The 22,152-nt window shown below is 40.9% G+C and overlaps 1 protein-coding gene across 1 annotated transcript in view; it reads left to right on the top strand.

The window, feature by feature from the left end:
* The window catches only part of LOC128640089 (TBC1 domain family member 12), a 483,074-nt gene that overhangs the window by 253,842 nt on the left and 207,080 nt on the right, over positions 1-22,152 (top strand). The window lies entirely within an intron of this gene.

Genomic DNA, 22,152 nt, shown 5'->3' on the forward strand with positions numbered 1-22,152 from the left:
ATAAGTTTGAGTGTCAAGCAGTACATTACTTGTACAGACATTATTAATGATATTTACCAGCACACACACAGTATATACAGTATGTATATACATACAAATTATATATATATATATATATATATATATATATATATATATATATATATATATATATATATACTGTACACACACATACATACACACACACACACACACATATATATGTGTATATATACAGTGTGTGTATTGTGTGTGTTTGTATGTGTATATAATATATATATACATAATAAAACAACCTTGGGGACAAATAGGAGATGTTTTGAAACATGTAAATAATAAACATAAGGCTATTTCACTCATTGTCCCACAGCTACATTTGAAGTGTGTGTATGTGAGCACCTATAATCTGACACACATTTTACACTGATCACTGCAGATAAAGCAGGCACAATGCACACTTGTTTTGTGTGACCTGCAGTGGGGAAACCAAGGAATTCCCAATTTGCTTCTTTATCTGTGGCTGCCAGGATATAAAACACAATAGGGAAGGGATACTACTCTCTCACACACATTGGTTATACGACTGTGTTTTCACAAAATTACTTCTGCCTTCCCTCTCACTGACTGTTAGCTTCTCCCAGCACTTCCTGCAGAGGTCTGATGATGTCATCATCTCACTTCAGCTCCGTAGTAAGTGGGCTAGCAGGAGGAGGGGCATTGCAAGCCCTAGGTTAACTGTGAGAGCACCAGCAGGGAAATGCAACTTTATTTGTTATCTGGATGTAAATAGAGGAGAGTAAAGAGATTAGCTGGGCCCTCCTAAGTGGTGGATCTCCAAGGTCCAGTGGCTGCAAATGGTTTATGCGACATTTGGGACCCTGGACGTTCAGTCACTTTTAAATTTTTTAAATCACTTCTTTTGCCATTAGGGGCACAGCATTCCATTTGGGTGGGCATTGCCCCCCAATGCCCCCCCTTAGAGCCAACCCTGATCCTCTGTGGTAATTGATGCGCTGTCTGCTTTCCCCATGTTGCAGGGGAAGCGCAAAAGAGGAAATGTTAAAGAATCAGTGAGTAAGGTTTCTGATACAGTCGTGGCTATTCCGAATGCTCCCTCTCAGAAGTCTGAGGAGGAAGATACTTCGTCAGCATCTGAGGGTGTAATTCCTTTTGCTGACACTGAAGTTGTATCCTTCAGGTTTAAGCTAGAACACCTCCGGTTGTTACTTAAGGAGGTTTTGGCCACCCTGGACGACTCCGACATGACTGTCGTAGTCGATTCTAAGAAATCAAGTAAGCTAAACAAATACTTTGACGTTCCTTCTGTGGTGGAGGTTTTTCCGGTACCAGACCGGGCAGAGATTATTGCACGGGAATGGGAGAGACCTGGTATCCCGTTTTCTCCGTCCCCAATTTTTAAGAAGATGTTTCCAATAGCTGACTCTATAAAGGAGTCTTGGCAAACGGTCCCCAAGGTAGAAGGGGCAATTTTCACCTTGGCTAAGAGAACCACTATTCCCATAGATGATAGCTGTTCTTTTAAGGATCCCATGGATAAGAAGTTGGAAGGATTACTTAAAAAGATGTACGTACACCAGGGTTTACAATGGCAACCTGCGGTGTGTATTGCTACCATCACCAGCGCGGCAGCTTTCTGGTTTGATGCGTTATCTGACTCTATTCAGATGGATACTCCCACTTGAAGAGATCCAGGACAGGATCAAGGCTATTAAGTTGGCCAATTCCTTTATCACGGATGCTTCTTTACAAGTCCTAAAGTTGGGAGCAAAGATTTCTGGCTTTGCTGTTTTGGCTCGTAGAGCCTTATGGGTAAAATTCTGATCTGCGGATGTGTCATCTAAGTCTAAGCTCTTGGCAATTCCTTACAAGGGTAAGACCTTGTTTGGGCTGGGGTTGGCTGAAATCATTTCAGATATTACGGGAGGAAAGGGGCACTTCCTCACCCAGGATAAGAGGAACAAGCAGAAAGGACATCAGAGTCATTTTCGTTCCTTTCAAAACTTTAAGGGTAAGCCTTCCCCCCCTCTTCCAAGCAGGAACAGTCTAAGTCCTCCTGGAAGCCCAATCAGTCTTGGAAAAAGGGGAAGCAATCCAAGAAACTCGTTAGTGATTCAAAATCAGCATGAAGGGTCTGCCCCCAGTCCAGGAGCGGATCTTGTTGGGGGCAGACTTTCTCTTTTCGGTCAGGCATGGGTTTGGGGTGTTCCGGATCCCTGGACAGTGGACATTGTGTCCCAGGGATACAAACTGGAATTCAAGGCTTATCCTCCCAGGGGCAGGTTCCTTCGCTCAAGGTTATCTGTAGACCAGATAAAGAGAGAGGCATTCTTACATTGTGTACACAATCTATCCAACCTGGGAGTGATTAGTTCCTGTTCCAATGCAGGAACAGGGCCTGAGATTCTATTCCAATCTGTTCCTGGTTCCTAAAAAAGAGGGAACCTTCAGACCAATTCTAGACCTCAAGAGTCTAAACAAGTTTCTCAGAGTACCTTCCTTCAAGATGGAAATGATTTGTTCCATTCTTCCCTTGATTCAAGAGGGTCAATTCATGACAACAGTAGATTTAAAGAATGCATACCTGCACATTCCCATTCACAGGGACCATCACAAGTTTCTAAGGTTCGTGTTTTTGGACAAACACTTCCATTTGGCCTTGCCACAGCTCCCAGGATTTTCTGGGAGCATTGTTGGCGGTACTTCCGTTGCAGGGCATTGCAGTGGCGCCTTATCTGGACGACATTCTCGTTCATGTGCCATCTTTTCAACAGGCAAGCTCCCACACGGAGATGTTATCTTTTCTGCACTCTCACGGATGGAAGGTGAATTTGGGAAAGAGTTCCTTAATTCCAGCCACAAGGGTGGTGTTCTTGGGAACCATAATAGATTATCAATGAAATTTTTTCTGACAGAGAGATCAGAAAAACAAAGATCTTCAACTCTTGTCTTGCCCTTCAGTCCTCTCCTCGGCTGTGGCCCAATGTATGGAGGTAATTGGTCTGATGGTGTCTGCCATGGACATCATTCCGTTTGCTTGGCTCCATCTCAGACCTCTGCAGTTATGCATGCTCAATCAATGGAACAGGGATTATGCGGATCTGTCTCCGCAATTAGAACTGGATCAGGCAACAGGAGATTCTCTTCCATGGTGGTTGTCTCAGAAACATCTCTCCCAGGGTACCTGCTTCTGCAGGCTTACCTGGGTGATCGTGACCACGGATGCAAGCCTGCTGGGATGGGGAGCAGTCTGGGGCTCGTTAAAGGCTCAGGGTGTATGGACTCGGGAGGAGTCAGGTCTCCCCATAAACATCCCAGGGTAGATAGCAATCTTCACTGCTCGCCTAGCCTAGCTTCAGTTAGCTTCAGCCCGGTTTATCAGGTTCCAGTCGGACAACATAACTTTTGTGGCTTACATCAATCATCAGGGAGGAACTCGGAGTTCCTTGTCCATGACAGAGGTAACCAAGATTATTCAGTGGGCGGAGACCCACAACTGCTGCCTGTCTGTGATTCACATCCCAGGAGTGGACAATTGGGAAGTGGATTTTTCTGAGCAGACAGACTTTTCATCCAGAAGTATTTTCCAGCTTGATCCTCAAATGGGCGCAGCTGGAGCAGGATCTCATGGCGTCTCATCAGAATATCAAGCTCCAGAGGTATGGGTCGAGGTCAAGGGATCCTCAGGCTGTACTGATAGATGCTCTGGTGGTTCCTTGGAATTTGTCTAGCATACCGGTTTCCTCCGTTCACTCTCCTTCCTCGGGTCATTGCTCGACTCAAGCAGGAGAAGGCGTCGGTGATCCTCATTGCACCTGCGTGACTTTGCAGGATCTGGTATGCAGACCTAGTGGAGATGTCATCTCTCCCACCTTGGAGACATCCATTGAGGAAAGACCTTCTACTTCAAGGACCCTTCCTTCATCCAAATCTCTGAAGCTGACTGCTTGGAGATTGAACGCTTAATTTTTTTTCTAAGCGTGGGTTTTCTGAGTCTGTCTTTAAGACCATGATTCAGGCTCGTAAGCCTGTTACCAGTAACATTTACTATAAGATATGGCATAAATATCTGTATTGGTGTGAATCCAGAGGCTACTCTAGGTGTAGCCTCTGGAGTCTTAACCTTGAGTCTTGTAGCCTGGAGTCTTAACCTTGTTCTTAAAGTTCTTCAGCAAGCTCCGTTTGAGCCTATGCATTCCTTAGACATTAAAATGTTATCTTGGAAAGTTTTGTTTCTTGTTGCAATTTCTTCTTCTCAAAGAGTTTCTGAACTCTCGGCGTTGCAGTGGGAATCCCCTTACCTTGTTTTTCATTCGGATAAGGTAGTTCTGCGTACTAAGTTAGGTTTCCTTCCGAAAGTGGTTTCAGATAGTAATAACTAGGAAATCATTGTTCCTTCTTGTGTCCTAACCCTTCTTCTCATAAAGAGAATTTACTCACAATCTGGATGTGGTACGTGCATTGAAGTGCTATTTGCAGGAGACCAAAGATTTTTGCCAGTCCTCTTCCTTGTTTGTACTTTTCTCTGGGAGACGCAAGGGTCAGAAAGCTACTGCTACGTCTTTCTCTGTGGCTGATGAGTATAATTCGTTTGGCCTATGAAACTGCTGGATAACAGCCCCCTGAGAAAATCATGACTCATTCCACAAGGGCTGTTTCCTCTTCCTGGGCATACAAAAAGGAAGCTTCTATGGAACAGATTTGCAAGGCTGCAACTTGGTCCTCTCTACACACTTTTTCAAAATTCTATAAATTTGATACTTTTGCCTCGGCTGATGCTTCTTTTGAGAGAAAGGGTTCTTCAAGTAGTGGTGCCTTCTGTTTAGGTTCCCTGTCTTGTTTCTTCCTTCTCATCTGTGTCCTCTAGGTTGGGTATTGATTCCCAAAAGTAATTAGAGATGATCCGGGGACTCACTGTGTCATTAGATAAACAACTAAATTCATGCTTACCTGATAAACTTATTTTCTTTCATGTAATTAGCAAGAGTCCATGAGCTAGTGACGTATGGGATATACATTCCTACCAGGAGGGGCAAAGTTTCCCAAACCTCAAAATGCCTATAAATACACCCCTCACCACACCCACAATTCAGTTTTACAAACTTTGCCTCCGATGGAGGTGGTGAAGTAAGTTTGTGCTAGATTCTACGTTGATATGCGCTCCGCAGCAAGTTGGAGCCCGGTTTTCCTCTCAGCGTGCAGTGAATGTCAGAGGGATGTGAGGAGAATATTGCCTATTTGAATGCAGTGATCTCCTTCTACGGGGTCTATTTCATAGGTTCTCTGTTATCGGTCGTAGAGATTCATCTCTTACCTCCCTTTTCAGATCGACGATATACTCTTATATATACCATTACCTCTGCTGATTCTCGTTTCAGTACTGGTTTGGCTATCTGCTATATGTAGATGAGTGTCCTGGGGTAAGTAAGTCTTATTTTCTGTGACACTCCAAGCTATGGTTGGGCACTTTGTTTATAAAGTTCTAAATATATGTATTCAAACATTTATTTGCCTTGACTCAGAATGTTCAACTTTCCTTATTTTCAGACAGTCAGTTTCATATTTGGGATAATGCATTTTGATTTAACCATTTTTTCTTACCTTCAAAAATTTGACTCTTCCCTGTGGGCTGTTAGGCTCGCGGGGGCTGAAAATGCTTCATTTTATTGCGTCATTCTTGGCGCGGACTTTTTTGGCGCAAAAATTCTATTTCCGTTTCCGGCGTCATACGTGTCGCCGGAAGTTGCGTCATTTTTTTGACGTTATTTCGCGCCAAAAATGTCGGCGTTCCGGTTGTGGCGTCATTTTTGGCGCCAAAAAGCATTTAGGCGCCAAATAATGTGGGCGTCTTATTTGGCGCGAAAAAATATGGGCGTCGCTTTTGTCTCCACATTATTTAAGTCTCTTTTTTTATTGCTTCTGGTTGCTAGAAGCTTGTTCTTTGGCATTTTTTCCCATTCCTGAAACTGTCATTTAAGGAATTTGATCAATTTTGCTTTATATATATGTTGTTTTTTCTCTTACATATTGCAAGATGTCTCACGTTGCATCTGAGTCAGAAGATACTACAGGAAAATCGCTGTCAAGTGCTGAATCTACCAAAGCTAAGTGTATCTGCTGTAAACTTTTGGTAGCTATTTCTCCAGCTGTTGTTTGTATTGATTGTCATGACAAACTTGTTAAAGCAGATAATATTTCCTTTAGTAAAGTACCATTGCCTGTTGCAGTTCCCTCAACATCTAAGGTGCAGAATGTTCCTGATAATATAAGAGATTTTGTTTCTGAATCCATAAAGAAGGCTATGTCTGTTATTTCTCCTTCTAGTAAACGTAAAAAATCTTTTAAAACTTCTCTCCCTACAGATGAATTTTTAAATGAACATCATCATTCTGATTCTGATGACTCCTCTGGTTCAGAGGATTCTGTCTCTGAGGTTGATGCTGATAAATCTTCATATTTATTTAAAATGGAATTTATTCGTTCTTTACTTAAAGAAGTTCTAATTGCTTTAGAAATAGAGGATTCTGGTCCTCTTGATACTAATTCTAAACGTTTGGATAAGGTATTTAAAGCTCCTGTGGTTATTCCAGAAGTTTTTCCTGTTCCTAATGCTATTTCTGCAGTAATTTCCAAAGAATGGGATAAATTGGGTAATTCATTTACTCCTTCTAAACGTTTTAAGCATTTATATCCTGTGCCGTCTGACAGATTAGAATTTTGGGACAAAATCCCTAAAGTTGATGGGGCTATTTCTACCCTTGCTAAACGTACTACTATTCCTACGTCAGATGGTACTTCGTTTAAGGATCCTCTAGATAGGAAAATTGAGTCCTTTCTAAGAAAAGCTTATCTGTGTTCAGGTAATCTTCTTAGACCTGCTATATCTTTGGCTGATGTTGCTGCAGCTTCAACTTTTTGGTTGGAAACTTTAGCGCAACAAGTAACACATCGTGATTCTCATGACATTATTATTCTTCTTCAGCATGCTAATAATTTTATCTGTGATGCCATTTTTGATATTATCAGAGTTGATGTCAGGTTTATGTCTCTAGCTATTTTAGCTAGAAGAGCTTTATGGCTTAAAACTTGGAATGCTGATATGGCTTCTAAATCAACTTTACTTTCTATTTCTTTCCAGGGTAACAAATTATTTGGTTCTCAGTTGGATTCCATCATTTCAACTGTTACTGGTGGGAAAGGAACTTTTTTACCACAGGATAAAAAATCTAAAGGTAAAAGCAGAGCTAATAATCGTTTTCGTTCCTTTCGTTTCAACAAAGAACAAAAGCCTGATCCTTCATCCTCAGGAGCAGTTTCAGTTTGGAAACCTTCTCCAGTCTGGAATAAATCCAAGCCAGCTAGAAAGGCAAAGCCTGCTTCTAAGTCCACATGAAGGTGCGGCCCTCATTCCAGCTCAGCTGGTAGGGGGCAGGTTACGTTTTTTTCAAGGAAATTTGGATCAATTCTGTTCACAATCTTTGGATTCAGAACATTGTTTCAGAAGGGTACAGAATTGGTTTCAAGATGAGACCTCCTGCAAAGAGATTTTTTCTTTCCCGTGTCCCAGTAAATCCAGTAAAAGCTCAAGCATTTCTGAAATGTGTTTCAGATCTAGAGTTGACTGGAGTAATTATGCCAGTTCCAGTTCAGGAACAGGGGATGGGTTTTATTCAAATCTCTTCATTGTACCAGAGAAGGAGAATTCCTTCAGACCAGTTCTGGATCTAAAAATATTGAATCGTTATGTAAGGATACCAACGTTCAAAATGGTAACTGTAAGGACTATCTTGCCTTTTGTTCAGCAAGGGAATTATATGTCCACAATAGATTTACAGGATGCATATCTGCATATTCCGATTCATCCAGATCATTTTTAGTTCCTGAGATTCTCTTTTCTGGACAAGCATTACCAGTTTGTGGCTCTGCCGTTTGGCCTAGCTACAGCTCCAAGAATTTTTACAAAGGTTCTCGGTGCCCTTCTGTCTGTAATCAGAGAACAGGGTATTGTGGTATTTCCTTATTTGGACGATATCTTGGTACTTGCTCAGTCTTTACATTTAGCAGAATCTCATACGAATCGACTTGTGTTGTTTCTTCAAGATCATGGTTGGAGGATCAATTTACCAAAAAGTTCTTTGATTCCTCAGACAAGGGTAACCTTTCTGGGTTTCCAGATGGATTCAGTGTCCATGACTCTGTCTTTAACAGACAAGAGATGTCTAAAATTGATTGCAGCTTGTCGAAACCTTCAGTCACAATCATTCCCTTCGGTAGCCTTATGCATGGAAATTCTAGGTCTTATGACTGCTGCATCGGACGCGATCCCCTTTGCTCGTTTTCACATGCGACCTCTTCAGCTCTGTATGCTGAAGCAATGGTGCAAGGATTACACGAAGATATCTCAAACAATATCTTTAAAACCGATTGTTCGACACTCTCTAACATGGTGGACAGATCACCATCGTTTAATTCAGGGGGCTTCTTTTGTGCTTCCGACCTGGACTGTAATTTCAACAGATGCAAGTCTCACGGGTTGGGGAGCTGTGTGGGGATCTCTGACGGCACAGGGAGTTTGGGAATCTCAGGAGGTGAGATTACCTATCAATATCTTGGAACTCCGTGCAATTTTCAGAGCTCTTCAGTTTTGGCCTCTTCTGAAGAGAGAATCGTTCATTTGTTTTCAGACAGACAATGTCACAACTGTGGCATACATCAATCATCAAGGAGGGACTCACAGTCCTCTGGCTATGAAAGAAGTATCTCGAATTTTGGTTTGGGCGGAATCCAGCTCCTGTCTAATCTCTGCGGTTCATATCCCAGGTGTAGACAATTGGGAAGCGGATTATCTCAGTCGCCAAACGTTGCATCCGGGCGAATGGTCTCTTCACCCAGAGGTATTTCTTCAGATTGTTCAAATGTGGGAACTTCCAGAAATAGATCTGATGGCGTCCCATCTAAACAAGAAACTTCCCAGGTATCTGTCCAGATCCCGGGATCCTCAGGCGGAGGCAGTGGATGCATTATCACTTCCTTGGAAGTATCATCCTGCCTATATCTTTCCGCCTCTAGTTCTTCTTCCAAGAGTAATCTCCAAGATTCTGAAGGAATGCTCGTTTGTTCTGCTGGTAGCTCCAGCATGGCCTCACAGGTTTTGGTATGCGGATCTTGTCCGGATGGCCTCTTGCCAACCGTGGACTCTTCCGTTAAGACCAGACCTTCTGTCACAAGGTCCTTTTTTCCATCAGGATCTGAAATCCTTAAATTTAAAGGTATGGAGATTGAACGCTTGATTCTTGGTCAAAGAGGTTTCTCTGACTCCGTGATTAATACTATGTTACAGGCTCGTAAATCTGTATCTCGAGAGATATATTATAGAGTCTGGAAGACTTTTATTTCTTGGTGTCTTTCTCATCATTTTTCTTGGCATTCTTTTAGAATACCGAGAATTTTACAGTTTCTTCAGGATGGTTTAGATAAGGGTTTGTCCGCAAGTTCTTTGAAAGGACAAATCTCTGCTCTTTCTGTTCTTTTTCACAGAAAGATTGCTATTCTTCCTGATATTCATTGTTTTGTACAAGCTTTGGTTCGTATAAAACCTGTCATTAAGTCAATTTCTCCTCCTTGGAGTTTGAATTTGGTTCTGGGAGCTCTTCAAGCTCCTCCGTTTGAATCTATGCATTCATTGGACATTAAATTACTTTCTTGGAAAGTTTTGTTCCTTTTGGCCATCTCTTCTGCCAGAAGAGTTTCTGAATTATCTGCTCTTTCTTGTGAGTCTCCTTTTCTGATTTTTCATCAGGATAAGGCGGTGTTGCGTACTTCTTTTGAATTTTTACCTAAAGTTGTGAATTCCAACAACATTAGTAGAGAAATTGTGGTTCCTTCATTATGTCCTAATCCTAAGAATTCTAAGGAGAAATCGTTGCATTCTTTGGATGTTGTTAGAGCTTTGAAATATTATGTTGAAGCTACGAAATCTTTCCGTAAGACTTCTAGTCTATTTGTTATCTTTTCCGGTTCTAGAAAAGGCCAGAAAGCTTCTGCCATTTCTTTGGCATCTTGGTTGAAATCTTTAATTCATCTTGCCTATGTTGAGTCGGGTAAAATTCCGCCTCAGAGAATTACAGCTCATTCTACTAGGTCAGTATCTACTTCCTGGGCGTTTAGGAATGAAGCTTCGGTTGACCAGATCTGCAAAGCAGCAACTTGGTCCTCTTTGCATACTTTTACTAAATTCTACCATTTTGATGTATTTTCTTCTTCTGAAGCAGTTTTTGGTAGAAAAGTACTTCAGGCAGCGGTTTCAGTTTGAATCTTCTGCTTATGTTTTTCGTTAAACTTTATTTTGGGTGTGGATTATTTTCAGCAGGAATTGGCTGTCTTTATTTTATCCCTCCCTCTCTAGTGACTCTTGTGTGGAAAGATCCACATCTTGGGTAGTCATTATCCCATACGTCACTAGCTCATGGACTCTTGCTAATTACATGAAAGAAAACATAATTTATGTAAGAACTTACCTGATAAATTCATTTCTTTCATATTAGCAAGAGTCCATGAGGCCCGCCCTTTTTTTGTGGTGGTTATGATTTTGTATAAAGCACAATTATTCCAATTCCTTATTTTATATGCTTTCGCACTTTTTTATCACCCCACTTCTTGGCTATTCGTTAAACTGAATTGTGGGTGTGGTGAGGGGTGTATTTATAGGCATTTTGAGGTTTGGGAAACTTTGCCCCTCCTGGTAGGAATGTATATCCCATACGTCACTAGCTCATGGACTCTTGCTAATATGAAAGAAATGAATTTATCAGGTAAGTTCTTACATAAATTATGTTTCTTTCTTGACACGGTGAGTCCACGGCCCGCCCTTTTTATATCAGACAGTCTTTTTGTTTTGTAAACCTCAGGCACCTCTCTGCACCTTGTGTTACTTCCTTTCTCTCTTTTTCCTTCGGTCGATTGACTGGGGTGGGAGCGAAGGGAGGTGATATTTAACAGCTTTGCTGTGGTGCTCTTTGCCTCCTCCTGCTGGCCAGGAGTGATATTCCCAATAGTAATTAGAGATCATCCGTGGACTCACCGCGTCAATAAATAAATACATTTATCAGGTAAGCATAAATTTCGTTTTCATGATTCAAATAGAGAGTACAGTTTTTCTAATTTACTTCCATTATCTAATCTGTTTCATTCTCTTGGTATCATTTGTTGAAGGAGCAGCAATGCACTAATTGTTTCTAACTGAACACAGTGAGCCAATCACAATCGAGATTATATATATATATATATATATATATATATATATATATATATATATATATATATATATATATGCGCAGCCACCAATCAACAGCTAAAACCTAGGTTCTCTGCTACTCCTAAACTTGCCTAGATAAATCATTCAGCAAAGGATAACAAGAGAAGGAAGCAAATTAAATAGAAGTAGATTTGGATATTGTTTAAAATTGTATTCTCTATCTGAATCATGAAAAACATTTTTTGGGTTTCATGTCCCTTTAAGTAAAAGCTTGTTAAATGCAAAGGTGAAACTAACGGGAAATGCATGTACATCTGGGCCCTGGGAGTTTATTGCTGACTGACTGATGGGGAAAACAGATTATTTAAAGTAATGGTAAATCTGAGCATTTAAAAAATCGCTAGGATTTACCATCCTTAAACAAAAACTGTAGATTCAGTTATCACTTATTAAAAAAAAAAAAAAAAAAAAAGTGCTTAACTCTGTCTGTGCCAAAGGCAGCTCACTAAATTCAGAGCCTCTGGCCACCCACGGCACAGCGCTCTTTACCAATGAGGTGACGTTTCCAGCTCTAAAGACATTAATTAACAAAGCACATTTTGAAGCATGTTTAGGTATAGAAAACAAAGAAATTGAGTATCGTGTCCCTATTTCATGATTTGGATAGAGCATACAATCTTAATTTTATGAATTCTAAAACTCTTATTTTGACTGTCCCTTTAACATGCGAGCAAACAGATCTAAGGTAATAAGAAAATTATTACTTGTGTATAAATTACAAAATATTTAGGGGTTAATGGATTTTTGTGTCTTGGTACAATAAAAGCAGAAATTTGTTTATAAGTGGATGTGCTGCTTGAATTTTTTCTACAGGGAGTGCAGAATTATTAGGCAAGTTGTATTTTTGAGGATTAATTTTATTATTGAACAACAACCATGTTCTCAATGAACCCAAAAACTCAATATCAAAGCTGAATAGTTTTGGAAGTAGTTTTTAGTTTGTTTTTAGTTATAGCTATTTTAGGGGGATATCTGTGTGTGCAGGTGACTATTACTGTGCATAATTATTAGGCAACTTAACAAAAAACAAATATATACCCATTTCAATTATTTATTTTTACCAGTGAAACCAATATAACATCTCAACATTCACAAATATACATTTCTGACATTCAAAAACAAAACAAAAAAAAATCAGTGACCAATATAGCCACCTTTCTTTGCAAGGACACTCAAAAGCCTGCCATCCATGGATTCTGTCAGTGTTTTGATCTGTTCACCATCAACATTGCGTGCAGCAGCAACCACAGTCTCCCAGACACTGTTCAGAGAGGTGTACTGTTTTCCCTCCTTGTAAATCTCACATTTGATGATGGACCACAGGTTCTCAATGGGGTTCAGATCAGGTGAACAAGGAGGCCATGTCATTAGATTTTCTTCTTTTATACCCTTTCTTGCCAGCCACGCTGTGGAGTACTTGGACGCGTGTGATGGAGCATTGTCCTGCATGAAAATCATGTTTTTCTTGAAGGATGCAGACTTCTTCCTGTACCACTGCTTGAAGAAGGTGTCTTCCAGAAACTGGCAGTAGGACTGGGAGTTGAGCTTGACTCCATCCTCAACCCGAAAAGGCCCCACAAGCTCATCTTTGATGATACCAGCCCAAACCAGTACTCCACCTCCACCTTGCTGGCGTCTGAGTCGGACTGGAGCTCTCTGCCCTTTATCAATCCAGCCACGGGCCCATCCATCTGGCCCATCAAGACTCACTCTCATTTCATCAGTCCATAAAACCTTAGAAAAATCAGTCTTGAGATATTTCTTGGCCCAGTCTTGACGTTTTAGCTTGTGTGTCTTGTTCAGTGGTGGTCATCTTTCAGCCTTTCTTACCTTGGCCATGTCTCTGAGTATTGCACACCTTGTGCTTTTGGGCACTCCAGTGATGTTGCAGCTCTGAAATATGGCCAAACTGGTGGCAAGTGGCATCTTGGCAGCTGCACGCTTGACTTTTCTCAGTTCATGGGCAGTTATTTTGCGCCTTGGTTTTTCCACACGCTTCTTGCGACCCTGTTGACTATTTTGAATGAAACGCTTGATTGTTCGATGATCACGCTTCAGAAGCTTTGCAATTTTACGAGTGCTGCATCCCTCTGCAAGATATCTCACTATTTTTGACTTTTCTGAGCCTGTCAAGTCCTTCTTTTGACCCATTTTGCCAAAGGAAAGGAAGTTGCCTAATAATTATGCACACCTAATATAGGGTGTTGATGTCATTAGACCACACCCCTTCTCATTACAGAGATGCACATCACCTAATATGCTTAATTGGTAGTAGGCTTTCGGGCCTATACAGCTTGGAGTAAGACAACATGTATAAAGAGGATGATGTGGTCAAAATACTCATTTGCCTAATAATTCTGCACTCCCTGTATACAGTGATTGATCTGGAGATTTGGCAGTAGTTCCTCAGGCTTGCACTCCCATCACCAGTGCTGGAGGACATTACCCTTGTTTTGTAAAATATTTAGGGGGTGACTTTATCACTATGCAAGCCGATTTGGTCCACATTTTTTTAAAAGAAGTGTTTTTGGGACAAGCTTACGGTATTCAATTCCCTGAGCTATATACTTTAGTTCCCTGATCGATTTCCTTTAGCTTAAAGTAGCATTAAACACTAAATATATTTCATGCACCCCCTTCTAATTATGGACTCTTCCAGGTAAGGAGAGTTGTTCCACGTGTGTAAGAACGTCCGCACTGAAATTAAGTGAAAACTAGATTTCAACATTGCAACAACTAAGATGGAGGCAGGAAATAACAATACTATGCTTTATAAATGTATATACTGTTCGTTGTCCCTTTTTAAAAGTGACATTAAGAGACGATCTACACCAGAATTTTTATTGTTTAAAAAGATAAAGGGATTATTTATTACCCATTCCCCAGTTTTGCATAACCAACATGGTTATATTAATATACTTTTTACCTCTGTGATTACCTTGTATCTATGCCTCTGCATACTGCCCTGAGCAGTGCACACTATATAATTTATTTTGCCAAAGATAGTAGAGCAGTGCGAGTAATCCCCTTAACAACGAGCATTCCCTTAACAATAAGCATTGCTGATATACGTGGAAAAATTGTATTCTTGGCAATTATGGAAAATTTTAAATGGCAACAGGTCGTGTGTGTGTATATATGTGTATATATATATATATATATATATATTTCTTCTGTTATGTGTGATCAGTCCACGGGTCATCATTACTTCTGGGATATTATCTGCTCCCCTACAGGAAGTGCAAGAGGATTCACCCAGCAGAGTTGCTATATAGCTCCTCCCCTCTACGTCACCTCCAGTCATTCTCTTGCACCCAAAGACTAGATAGGAGGTGTGAGAGGACTATGGTGATTATACTTAGTTTTTATAACTTCAATCAAAAGTTTGTTATTTTACAATAGCACCGGAGCGTGTTATTACTTCTCTGGCAGAGTTTGAAGAAGAATCTACCAGAGTTTTTCTTATGATTTTAACCGGAGTAGTTAAGATCATATTGCTGTTTCTCGGCCATCTGAGGGAGGTAAAAGCTTCAGATCAGGGGACAGCGGGCAGTTGAATCTGCATTGAGGTATGTAGCAGTTTTTATTTTCTGAATGGAATTGATGAGAAAATCCTGCTATACCGTTATAATGAATGTATGTATACTCTACACTTCAGTGTTCTGGGGATGGTATTTCACCGGAATTACTCTGTAAAAATACATTAAACCTTTTAATAGGTATTTAATTCATGTTAAACGTTTTTGCTGGAATGTAGAATCGTTTGCATTTCTGAGGTACTGAGTGAATAAATATTTGGGCATTATTTTTCCACTTGGCAGTTTGCTTGTTTTGATTATGACAGTTTCGTTTCTCTCTCACTGCTGTATGTGAGGGGGAGGGGCCGTTTTTGGCGCTCTTTGCTACGCATCAAAAATTTCCAGTCAGTTACACTTATATTTTCTGCATGATCCGGTTCATCTCTAACAGAACTCAGGGGTCTTCAAACTTCTTGGAAGGGAAGTAGATTCTCTCAGCAGAGCTGTGAGATTTATATAGTGACTGTGTTTTAAAACGTTGCTCTGTGATTTTTATGTTTAAAATTTAATTAGTGTTGCTTTACTAATGGGAACAAACCTTTGCTAACAAGTTATGTTGTTTTTAAAGAGTGATGCTATAACTGTTTTTTCAGTTCATTATTTCAACTGTCATTTAATCGTTTAGTGCTTCTTTGAGGCACAGTACGTTTTTGTTAAATAAGATTGTAACCAAGTTGCATGTTTATTGCTAGTGTGTTAAACATGTCTGATTCAGAGGAAGATACCTGTGTCATTTGTTCCAATGCCAAGGTGGAGCCCAATAGAAATTTATGTACTAACTGTATTGATGCTACTTTAAATAAAAGCCAATCTGTACAAATTGAACAAATTTCACCAAACAGCGAGGGGAGAGTTATGCCGTCTAACTCGCCTCACGTGTCAGTACCTGCGTCTCCCGCCCGGGAGGTGCGTGATATTATGGCGCCTAGTACATCTGGGCAGCCATTACAGATAACATTACAAGATATGGCTACTGTTATGACTGAAGTTTTGGCTAAGTTACCAGAACTAAGAGGCAAGCGTGATCACTCTGGGGTGAGAACAGAGTGCGCTGATAATTCTAGGGCCATGTCTGATACTGCGTCACAGCTTGCAGAGCATGAGGACGGAGAGCTTCATTCTGTAGGTGACGGTTCTGATCCAAGCAGATTGGATTCAGATATTTCAAATTTTAAATTTAAATTGGAAAACCTCCGTGTATTACTAGGGGAGGTCTTAGCGGCTCTTAACGATTGTAACACTGTTGCAATACCAGAGAAAATGTGTAGGTTGGATAAATACTTTGCGGTACCGGCGAGTACTGACGTTTTTCCTATACCTAAGAGATTAACTGAAATTGTTACTAAGGAGTGGGATAGACCCGGTGTGCCGTTCTCACCCCCTCCAATATTTAGAAAGATGTTTCCAATAGACGCCACCACACGGGACTTATGGCAAATGGTCCCTAAGGTGGAGGGAGCAGTTTCTACTTTAGCTAAGCGCACCACTATCCCGGTGGAGGATAGCTGTGCTTTTTCAGATCCTATGGATAAAAAATTAGAGGGTTACCTTAAGAAAATGTTTGTTCAACAAGGTTTGATATTGCAACCCCTTGCATGCATCGCGCCGATTACGGCTGCGGCAGCATTTTGGATTGAGTCTCTGGAAGTGAACCTTAGTTCCGCTACGCTGGACGACATTACGGACAGGCTTAGAGTCCTTAAACTAGCTAATTCATTCGTTTCGGAGGCCGTAGTACATTTAACCAAACTTACGGCTAAGAATTCAGGATTCGCCATTCAGGCACGTAGGGCGCTGTGGCTAAAATCCTGGTCGGCTGATGTAACTTCTAAGTCCAAATTACTTAATATACCTTTCAAGGGGCAAACTTTATTTGGGCCCGGTTTGAAAGAAATTATCGCTGACATTACAGGAGGTAAGGGCCACGCTCTACCTCAAGACAAAGCCAAAGCTAAGGCTAGACAGTCTAATTTTCGTCCCTTTCGGAATTTCAAAGCAGGTGCAGCATCAACTTCCACTGCACCAAAACAGGAAGGAGCTGTTGCTCGTTACAGACAAGGCTGGAAACCTAACCAGTCCTGGAATAAGGGCAAGCAGGCCAGAAAACCTGCTGCTGCCCCTAAGACAGCATGAACCGAGGGCCCCCGATCCGGGACCGGATCTAGTGGGGGGCAGACTCTCTCTCTTCGCCCAGGCTTGGGCAAGAGATGTCCAGGATCCCTGGGCGCTAGAGATCATATCTCAGGGATACCTTCTAGACTTCAAATTATCTCCCCCACGAGGGAGATTTCATCTGTCAAGGTTGTCAACAAACCAAATAAAGAAAGACGCGTTTCTACGCTGTGTACAAGATCTATTATTAATGGGAGTGATCCATCCGGTTCCGCGGTCGGAACAAGGACAAGGGTTTTACTCAAACCTGTTTGTGGTTCCCAAAAAAGAGGGAACTTTCAGGCCAATCTTGGATTTAAAGATCCTAAACAAATTCCTAAGAGTTCCATCGTTCAAAATGGAAACTATTCGGACAATCTTACCCATGATCCAAAAGGGTCAGTACATGACCACAGTGGATTTAAAGGATGCTTACCTTCACATACCGATTCACAAAGATCATTACCGGTATCTAAGGTTTGCCTTCTTAGACAGGCATTACCAGTTTGTAGCTCTTCCATTCGGATTGGCTACGGCTCCAAGAATCTTCACAAAGGTTCTGGGTGCCCTTCTGGCGGTTCTGAGACCGCGAGGAATTTCGGTAGCTCCGTACCTAGACGACATTCTGATACAAGCTTCAAGCTTTCAAATTGCCAAGTCTCATACAGAGTTAGTTCTGGCATTTCTAAGGTCGCATGGATGGAAAGTGAACGAAAAGAAGAGTTCTCTCTTGCCTCTCACAAGGGTTCCATTCTTGGGGACTCTTATAGATTCCGTAGAAATGAAGATTTATCTGACAGAAGACAGATTAACAAAGCTTCTAAATGCATGCCGTGTCCTTCATTCCATTCAACTCCCGTCAGTAGCTCAATGCATGGAGGTGATCGGCTTAATGGTAGCAGCAATGGACATAGTTCCTTTTGCACGCCTACATCTCAGACCGCTGCAATTGTGCATGCTGAGTCAGTGGAATGGGGATTACTCAGATTTGTCCCCCACTCTGAATCTGGATCAAGAGACCAGAAACTCTCTTCTATGGTGGCTTTCTCGGCCACATCTGTCCAGGGGGATGCCTTTCAGCAGGCCGGACTGGACAATTGTAACAACAGACGCCAGCCTTCTAGGTTGGGGCGCTGTCTGGAATTCTCTGAAGGCTCAGGGACAATGGAGTCAGGAGGAAAGTCTCCTGCCAATAAACATTCTGGAATTGAGAGCAGTTCTCAATGCCCTTCTAGCTTGGCCCCAGTTAAAGACTCGGGGGTTCATCAGGTTTCAGTCGGACAACATCACGACTGTAGCTTACATCAACCATCAGGGAGGGACAAGAAGCTCCCTAGCAATGATAGAAGTATCAAAGATAATTCGCTGGGCAGAGTCTCACTCTTGCCACCTGTCAGCAATCCACATCCCGGGAGTGGAGAACTGGGAGGCGGATTTCTTGAGTCGCCAGACTCTTCATCCGGGGGAGTGGGAACTTCATCCGGAGGTCTTTGCCCAAATACTTCGACGTTGGGGCAAACCAGAGATAGATCTCATGGCGTCTCGCCAGAACGCCAAACTTCCTCGCTACGGATCCAGATCCAGGGATCCGGGAGCGGTTCTGATAGATGCTTTGACAGCACCTTGGAACTTCAGGATGGCTTATGTGTTTCCACCCTTCCCGCTGCTTCCTCGATTGATTGCCAAAATCAAACAGGAGAGAGCATCAGTGATTCTAATAGCGCCTGCATGGCCGCGCAGGACTTGGTATGCAGATCTAGTGGACATGTCATCCTGTCCGCCGTGGTCTCTACCTCTAAGACAGGACCTTCTGATTCAGGGTCCATTCAAACATCAAAGTCTAACTTCTCTGAAGCTGACTGCTTGGAAATTGAACGCTTGATTTTATCAAAACGTGGGTTTTCTGAGTCGGTTATTGATACCCTGATACAGGCTAGGAAGCCTGTTACCAGAAAGATTTACCATAAAATATGGCGTAAATACCTATACTGGTGTGAATCCAAAGATTACTCCTGGAGTAAGGTTAGGATTCCTAGGATATTGTCTTTTCTACAAGAAGGTTTAGAAAAGGGTTTATCGGCTAGCTCATTAAAGGGACAGATCTCAGCTCTGTCCATCTTGTTACACAGGCGTCTGTCAGAAAATTCAGACATCCAGGCCTTTTGTCAGGCTTTAGCTAGGATCAAGCCTGTGTTTAAAACTGTTGCTCCGCCATGGAGTTTAAACTTAGTTCTTAACGTTTTACAGGGTGTTCCGTTTGAACCCCTTCATTCCATTGATATAAGATTGTTATCTTGGAAAGTTCTATTTTTAATGGCTATTTCCTCGGCTCGAAGAGTCTCTGAGTTATCAGCCCTACATTGTGATTCTCCTTACCTGATCTTTCACTCAGACAAGGTAGTTCTGCGTACTAAACCTGGGTTCTTACCTAAGGTTGTCTCTAACAGGAATATCAATCAAGAGATTGTTGTTCCCTCCTTGTGTCCAAATCCTTCTTCAAAGAAGGAACGTCTTCTACACAATCTGGATGTAGTTCGTGCCCTCAAGTTCTACTTGCAGGCAACTAAAGATTTTCGCCAAACTTCTTCCCTGTTTGTCGTTTATTCTGGACAGAGGAGAGGTCAAAAAGCTTCTGCTACCTCTCTCTCTTTTTGGCTTCGTAGCATAATACGTTTAGCCTATGAGACTGCTGGACAGCAGCCTCCTGAAAGAATTACAGCTCACTCCACTAGAGCTGTGGCTTCCACTTGGGCCTTTAAGAATGAGGCCTCTGTTGAACAGATTTGCAAGGCTGCAACTTGGTCTTCGCTTCATACTTTTTCCAAATTTTACAAATTTGACACTTTTGCTTCTTCGGAGGCTATTTTTGGGAGAAAGGTTCTTCAGGCAGTGGTTCCTTCTGTATAATGAGCCTGCCTATCCCTCCCGTCATCCGTGTACTTTTGCTTTGGTATTGGTATCCCAGAAGTAATGATGACCCGTGGACTGATCACACATAACAGAAGAAAACATAATTTATGCTTACCTGATAAATTCCTTTCTTCTGTTGTGTGATCAGTCCACGGCCCGCCCTGTTTTTTAAGGCAGGTACATATTTTTTAAATTATAATTCAGTCACCACTACACCCTTGGCTTCTCCTTTCTCGTTGGTCTTTGGTCGAATGACTGGAGGTGACGTAGAGGGGAGGAGCTATATAGCAACTCTGCTGGGTGAATCCTCTTGCACTTCCTGTAGGGGAGCAGATAATATCCCAGAAGTAATGATGACCCGTGGACTGATCACACAACAGAAGAAAGGAATTTATCAGGTAAGCATAAATTATGTTATATATATATATATATATATATATATATATATATATATATATATATATATATATATATATATATATATATATATATATATATATTTATATTATCTCCAAAAAGCAGGCAGCTCACTGGTCTTTGCAGTAAAACTAGAATTTATTTCATCAGTTTAAAAAACAAACGTTTCGGCACTGCATTGTGCCTTTGTCAATGTTACACAACAAAAAAAGTACAAGGACAGAGTGCACCTAACCACCTTCTGATCCTGGGTGCTTAGGTGCACTCTGTCCTTGTACTTTTTTTGTTGTGTAACATTGACAAAGGCACAATGCAGTGCCGAAACGTTTGTTTTTTTAAACTGATGAAATAAATTCTAGTTTTACTGCAAAGACCAGTGAGCTGCCTGCTTTTTGGAGATAATAGTTATGAGTATGATTGTGCAATCCTATCCATGACATTATATATATATATATATATATATATATATATATATATATATATATATATATATATATATATATATATATATATATATATATATATATATATATATATATATATATATATATATATATAAATTGTATTTAAAGGGACAGTCTACACCAGAATTGTTATTGTTTTAAAAGATAGATAATCCCTTTTTTTTACGCATTCCCCAGTTTTATTTATATATTTTTTACCTCTGTGATTATCTTGTATCTGAGCCTCTGCAAACTGCCCCTTTTTTCAGTTCTTTTGACAGACTTGCAGTTTAGGCAATCAGTGATAGCTCCCAGGTAACTTCACGTGCATGATCACAGTGTTATCTATATGAAATTCATGAACTAACACCCTCTATTGTTGAAAAACCTGTTAAAATGCATTCTTAAGAGGCGGCCTTCAAGGTCTAAGAAATTAGCATATGAACCTCCTAGGTTAAGCTTTCAACTAAGAATACCAAGAGAACCAAGCAAAATTGGTGATAAAAGTAAATTGGAAAACTGTTTAAAATTACATGCGCTATCTGAATCATGAAAGTTTATTTTGGACTAGACTGTCCCTTTAATGCAGCATTATTATGGGCAAAAATTATGAACATTATAAATTGCAAACAGATTATACCAATACTTAAAAGGGACACTCAAAAATGAAACTTTCATAATTCATATAGAATTTGTCAGACAAAAATCTGCTACTCATTTGAAGCTCAAACTGTACAATTGCATTGTCTTTTTATCATGCATTTGTTGATTATGCAAATCTACTGTATTTACTGGTCCTTTAATATAAATCACTATTTTCAATAAAAATACATTTTTGTGTAGGTAGTGAATTACAGAGTTTCGGCAATCTTTCCCTAGATCTGCAACTGCTCATTGTGTCTAGGGGGTGATTGCCAGATCTCCTGACTATATACAGAAGCAGAGTGCAGAGCTTAACATGCTTTTCTTTTAAAAATTTTACTTTTATCCTGCGCATGCAATAGGGAGCAGTCGGTGGGTGAAACGGCTTTTGTTGATCTGATCATTCTGTACATACAAGCTCGGTCTGGTCAAGAGTGACAGGCTGTTTGTGAAACACAAAAGACCAAGATAGTTCAGCACCAGTATCAGGAATGTACTTGCTGCAGGGTTCACACTCAAACCCTCAAAACAATATAAAGTCCAAGAAGCAGCCGCACCATATAAACATATATTAGGTTAGTACAAAAGCATAAAAAAAAAGTTTGTGAAACACAGCCTTTGTTTTTACACCCCTGTGCTAAGCCAGTTTTTAGGTTATTTTTTTGTTGTTTTTCTTCTTAAACGGGAACAGTCCACAGCT

Source organism: Bombina bombina, chromosome 9, assembly GCF_027579735.1.
Source record: "Bombina bombina isolate aBomBom1 chromosome 9, aBomBom1.pri, whole genome shotgun sequence".
Taxonomy (NCBI): domain Eukaryota; kingdom Metazoa; phylum Chordata; class Amphibia; order Anura; family Bombinatoridae; genus Bombina; species Bombina bombina.